Below are 7,187 nucleotides of genomic sequence, written 5' to 3'. Positions count from 1 at the left end.
GTGACATAAAAACATAACATAAGAACGTCGACTTAGCTCGGAGTGCAGTCCACGTGCTTCATTTGAACCGATAGATTAGCGCGTATATCTTAATTTCAAAAGAAAAGGAAGTTAGTTGGGCTTTCAACTCCCCGAACGACGTCGTTAAATCGGCGGATTTTCCGGCGGAGTTGTTAGAATCGTCGGCACTTAGGTGGGACCACGCAGTTGTAATCGTTAATAAGTTGGTGGATCGGGCTAGAGTTAATGGGCCCCATTTATTAAAAGCCCATGTCCGATTGATTTTAATTAGTGTCAGATTTAATTTCTTTTAAGCCAACCAACCAAGTTGGTGGACTGGGCTAAAACTGTAATTAGCTACCTCATTAATGAGCTAACTCTAATACATCTAATCTCTTAATTACGTAATAATTATAACTAATCACATTTAACTGTTAACTATAGTTAATTTTTAACTACAGTTTACTGACTATGGTTATTCTAATACTAATTAACCGATTATTTAAAAATTAATTACATGGGTCTAAAAATAATTGTGTATTTATAAAATTCTATAAAAGTTAATTGATAATTATATGCATAATATAATTTATATAACAAAAATAAAGTATATATTTATTAAGAGGAAAAAAGGAAATATATATATATATTATTTTTTATCTAAATCAGCCATGCAATTAATTTATTATTAAAATAAATATATTTTCAACATATGATAAATAGATGGTCTTCCATGAATCATATTTGAATTTTTTTTAAAAAAATTAAATAAAATTTTAAACATGATCTTGTTAATTTATGCGTTAACCACCATAAATATATATATATATAGGTATGTATATATAGTATTTTATATATATTCTTTTATTTCTTGAGATTAAAGATTTGAGTGTTGTAAATTGCATCATATATGTAATAAATAAATGATAAAAAAAATGTTTGATTCTATACTTTAATTTTTTATTTTTAATTCAACTTCAATACGAAAGATCTATAATATATGTTAATTAATGTGACTATCGTTACGTTACAAATTTATAATATTATTATATGATAAGTACGAAATATATAATTACTTTTTAGTACATTTAATAATATATAAGAATATTATAAATAAACTAGTTAAGAACAAAAGTAAACATTGAGCTTATTGATTTTTAGACACCAAACTTTTTCTCTTAATTTTTTTTTTATCTACTTTAACTTAACTATATGAGTAATCTAATTTATAATAAAAAATTAATTAAGTTACGAACATCTATTAATAGATAGTACAGTTTCGATCTAAATTCTGAATTAAATTTTCAATAAAGAACCGATGAAAATTAAATAATTATTAGATATTTTTAACACTACATAATAGATTCTGCGAATACGGATGAATTCATTTTAAATTATTATTTTATAAAATTAATTTTTTTATATTAATTATATTTATAAATTATGTCAATTATTATATGTTTTTGGAATTTTTTTTTTTTAAAAAACAAAAAATTAGTAACATTGTTAACACATCAACTTCACATTTGGCTGTGTGTGTAGAAAACAAAATTACAAAAATCATTCAGGATTTTGTTTAATTATTTTTTTATCCATGACTGCCTAGATTTTGTGTTTTACAAAGACATTGACAAATTAAATTCAAAGTATAATACTAATATATAGTTTTTATTATTATTATTATAAATTTTATTTAAAAATTTATAAGAAAAAATATGATAATAATAATAATTTTTATAATAAACATTATCAAACATAAACTTATATTTTAAAATTATTTTTTTTTGAAAAAAAAATATAATTTTCATTAAAAAATATATAAATATCGAGCATACACACACTCAGTAATAATAAAAATTACAACTTTAATATAAAATATTATATACGAGTATAATGTGTGACTAAATTTTCATAATTATTAATTTGATTAAAAAAAAATATAGATATATATACATACAAAAAGATAATATTAAATAATATTAGAAGAGATGATGACTCAAATATACTTAATTAATTTGGAAATATTTTTAAAAAATTATCTAAAATAATAGAACATAATAAAAATTACTCTAAAAAATACTTCATTTTTTATTATAATAAATGCCAATTAAAATAAAGATAATTAGGATTAAGTGACTCCAAACCCTCTCTTCATTTAACTCAACAAAATTAAGAATTAAAAAAAAAATTCAGCAATTAAAGAATTAAGATAATTAGGATTAGGTGAGACCCAATTTGAATTATATGCAAAAATTATATATATATATAAAAATTATATATTAGATACGATCGGATTAAGTCTTACTTATTTCGTAAGTTAAAATAATGTATATATTTTTTGTTATTATAAGATTTCTTTACGTTTTGTTGAATTTTAAAGACTTATTTTGATGAGTTTTAAAATTTATCAAATTCTTATTTTTTTAACCATGTTAATTTTTTCACTCAAAACCGAAATAGAAATAAATAATAATGTATTCAACGAAACCAACAACGTATAATACGAAATATACATTGCGTTTGTAAAACCATCAATCATAATATTAATAAAATTATTTAAATACAGATGTAATTTTCTGAATCGTCATGTATATCACGAGAAATATATATAAATAAAATATTTATATATTAATAGGGTAAATCCATAATCAGAGACAATATTTCCGACAAGAGTGTAGAACAAATTTCAAGTAGCTTAATTAGAATAAACTAAGTAAAGAAGTGTGGAGTACACGTGAGCTGAAAGGAATAATGAGAATGGCATCTCAAATACATTTAATTTTTTGGTATCTAATGATAAGATTCTTATATATATATAATATAAAGTTGGTGTAAGTCTACCATATTATTAACAAAATATTAATTATTTGAAGAATTAATTTATTATTTTTTAGATTAAATATTCAGTTGATATGATTCAATTAATAAAAATATATTCGTTGTAATATCCGGAATTAATTTTAAAAATTTAAAATTAATATATAAAATATAATTTTTAAATTTATGAATTTTTATTTAATATAAAAATAAAAAAAAAATAGATGGATGATGAAATTGAAAATAATTTTGAGAAAAAAAGGATGAAAATTTGAGTTCGGGAGTAGTTTTTGAAAGAAAAATTGGAAACTAGGGGTTAAAATATAATTTAAAAAAAATGTGCTACGTACGGTCTGAATTTGTTTATGCATGCATGGACCGTCCGAATCCGTTCCCTCTTTAAGTGCAATAGTACGGTCCAAATCAAATTGCGATGAATGGTTCAGATTCATTTTCTATTTAAATGTGATCGGACGATTGAGATCAAACGCGATGTACGATGCAGATTAATAGAAGACGGGTATAAATATATCACTTCACACCGAACCCTAACCCTAGCCACCAGCCCCCCACCAGAGAAGAAGAACCAGTCGCTGGAGAAGGGAGCCGACCGCTGACTACTGTCGCACCAGAGCGACCTCCGACCGCTAAAAAAAAGGTAAAAATTTTTTCACTCGCTCGAAATTTGATTTTGAACACCCTTATGACCAAATTTGAGCATAAGAATTGGCAGATGAGACAAAAATTGTGGGTAAAGCTCTCCAGCGCTACCGTGGAAAAAACAAAAAATTACCTCCGATGAGACCATTCCCGATTCTTGTTTCGTACAATTTTTTGAAGGTGAGCTGATGGAGCCACTGCATCGAAAAACTCCGCTGCCGATAAGCTTCTGTTTTTTGACTTTTTTCGGCCAATCGAGACCCCTTAATGTGTTTTCTCGCAAGAATAGGTATAAAATTGGCCAAAATTAGTTAAAATTGGCCAAAAAGGGCAAGTACAAGGTAAACCACCGCCATAGGCGGCAGTGTCGTCGCCAAAGCACGGCGGTGCTGTCGTGCCGAAAATTTAAAATTGGCCAAAAAAGAGTTTTAAGACCAATTTTGAATTTTTGAGAATATTTTTAGGTACTTAAAACGTGTTTTAATCCCCAAAAAAATTCAAAAAATTTGGAGACTGCCAGTAGGCGTAGTTGAAAGTTTAATGTTTCAAACACCGATTCAGGTAAGAATCTCTCACATTATTCCCTGTTATGGAATTGAAGTTTAATTATAAATAATACAATATTTTACTTAATTTCAAAAACTTCGATAATTAATTACATGTTACTAATGGAGTCAGAATCAGTTATTTATTAGTGTTTGTCATGTTTTAACTGATTAATTGATTTTACAATTTCAAATACATAATAACACACTAGAGTTGGTAAGATGATTCAATTGTATTTTCTTAATGTATGTATTACTTGTTTTGTGTGATTTATATTTAAACTGTGAGATTGAAAATTAAATGTAAATGGAAATTGCTTGATTAAGTGAATGAATGAATGATAGTCTTACTGGATATCCTGAGAGATAGTGGACGGACCGAGTACATAGAGAACCCTATCGTGAACGTTGCCTCATACCGGATGGGGTATCGAAGATTGGTATTTTGGCGCTCATATTGAACGGGACATGAGGACGACCCGTTTCACCCTCATACCGGACGAGATATTGAGGAATAATATTTTTGGTGCTCATACCGGACGGCGTATAAGCACGAACGGTTAGTTGACAATATTGAATAAGGGTTCACGTGTAGTGGGGACATCTCTGTGGACCCCCATGGATACCAGTAGGCTGATAAAAAGGAAAAATTATTATTCTGGTTAATTGAATATGAGATTACAGTGTTGTTTGTGTTATTGTCTCTATAAGTCAGTTTTGAAAATCTCGCTACGGTAAGTATACAATAAAGAATTTTATTTATGATAAATGAATTTACTTAAATTAAGAGCTCAATTAGTTCTTTTCATGATTTTTACCAACCTTCATTTTTGTATCGGTGAGTAGTGTGACATTTTTACTGAATTAGTGTAGTTCATTCTTTCATTAACCATTTAAGATCAAGAGAACCAAAACCCAGATTCCGATCCACAAGAGAGTTGCGAATAAGATGTTCAGTTGTTTACTTTCCATTTATTTCTTTGATTTTTAAAAGGGTCATTCACGTAATTCTATTGGATATTCTGAATTATTATGTAAGGAATGTAAACTTTAATACTATTATTTCGTTTCCGCATTCAATTTATAATTTATTTCTTTTCAAGTTCTGAATTGTTATATTCATAGCATAATATATACATTAATTTATATCACCCTTTAATTATAACATGTTCAATAATTATTATAATACATTCTTTTAATTAATAATATTTAAAGTATATCATTTATCTATTTATTTTTGTGAAAATAATGTACGTATTAAAAATTTATGATCATTACTGTAAACTTTGTATCTATTACTTTTATTTATTGTATAATGTAATTAATACTATATTAATTTATATCGAATAAAAATCATATGAATTAATAATAATATTGATACGTACATTGTCATAATGAATGTATTTTTTATTATTATGTAAATATCCAATTAAATTGAAATATTAATTTTTAATAAAAAGAAAAATTCGAACCTCTTTTATTAGAATTTTAGTCTTCAAAAATCCTTTTTTTTTTTTCTTTTCTAGAATGAAAATGATAGCTAGAATATAAGGTATGATGATAAGATGATACAAATGGGACAAGCAGAAAAAGGTACAAAGATTCTTGATATATATATATATATATACATACATATATATATATATATATCTATATATATATGGGTGAGGTTATTTTGATGTATGGAGTCCCAGCAATTGATGTTTCAAAATCCACCATGCATGAATGCATGAAAACGAAATTACATGACAAGAATTGCGCCAAGAGATTTGGAGAAGACCTTCCACCAACTACTCTATACCTCCTATATACACACACACACATATATATATATATTTATATATGTGGTAACTAAGAACTGTACGTAGCTAGTCTTTTGTCTTTTGTTGAGTTTTATCACACCAAGGTCGGCCTTTCAAATGACAAAGCCCACTCATGTATACATACACTTCGATTTGATTCCTCCATTACTTTAGAATTGAACTAATTAATTAGGTACCAAATAGAGCCAAAGTGCATAGTTACAAGCTTCAAATCTTCTAGCTACTTTTATAAATTGAGTGTCATAACAATTTAATTGAAGTAAATAAGTTTTTGTTGTATCGTATTTTTATCCCTAATTATAAGTAACTTTTTTTTAAAAAATGTATTACTATTGTAGGTTAATAACCGAGAAAAATTTATTAAATTCACTAAATTCTTAAAAGATTTAGACAATCGTTTTCGTTGCTCTTATTTGCATACTCGTAAGCAAGATAGCAATTTAGAATGAAAGATAGAAGTCGTTCAGATTGGTATTCCTCCTCTTTCGAATGAACTTCTGCCTCTTTAGACTTAACACTATGTATTTCAACAAGTCGTTAAATAAATTAAGTACTTGTTAACAGGATTGTTAAGGACGTCTCATGTTATAAATTTTGATAAGTAAAATTGATCATATTACTCTTTTTAAAATGTTGTTTATCTTCGAATTTGCTTTTAAGAAATACACTTTTTTTTAGAACCATCAAGTTCGTCTCTAAATAATTCTCCTTCATATTATATTTTTAAATGATTAGTCTCATTTATTAATATTATATCATAGCCAAACATGTTGAATACAGTGGAAGTGTATATTTTTTGGAGTCATAGATCATCGTTCTCCTTCACTTGGTCCTACTATTCTAGGTAAGTCTCTTGCCCAATTTTCTTTTGCACCCACTTCCTCTGTCTTAACCATTCCTTCTATACATCATACCTCATGGTCCCTTGTGCGCTCTCGGTTTCCACACTTCATATAGTAAAGTTTGCGCTTTTTAACCTAAGTTTTTTAATGGAATGTACACAATATAAGATGTTATATTAAATTCATTATTTGTGACTTGTCTGTAATTATCGACTAATTAAGTATCCAATATGGATATGATTAGTTTTACTTAAAACACACCTCGTCAAAACTCATAGCCTGGATCATCAATACAATATACTCTTCTACCGCTTGACCATAGCATGTGTAGAGGATGTTCATTGATGTGTGGATAACATGTTAAAACATATTATTATTAGAATGATGATGTAAGGTATAATTTCATAAGAACAAGAGATTTAAAAGTATTAAGATCATCAAAAATTTTACTGGAAGTACAATCGAACGATAAAGAAAACAAGTCACTGGTTTAAATAAAA

This window comes from Carica papaya, chromosome 3 (assembly GCF_054855325.1).
Source record: "Carica papaya isolate Zhongbai chromosome 3, ASM5485532v1, whole genome shotgun sequence".
In the NCBI taxonomy this organism is placed as follows: Eukaryota; Viridiplantae; Streptophyta; class Magnoliopsida; order Brassicales; family Caricaceae; genus Carica; species Carica papaya.
This window is presented reverse-complemented; position numbering follows the sequence as displayed.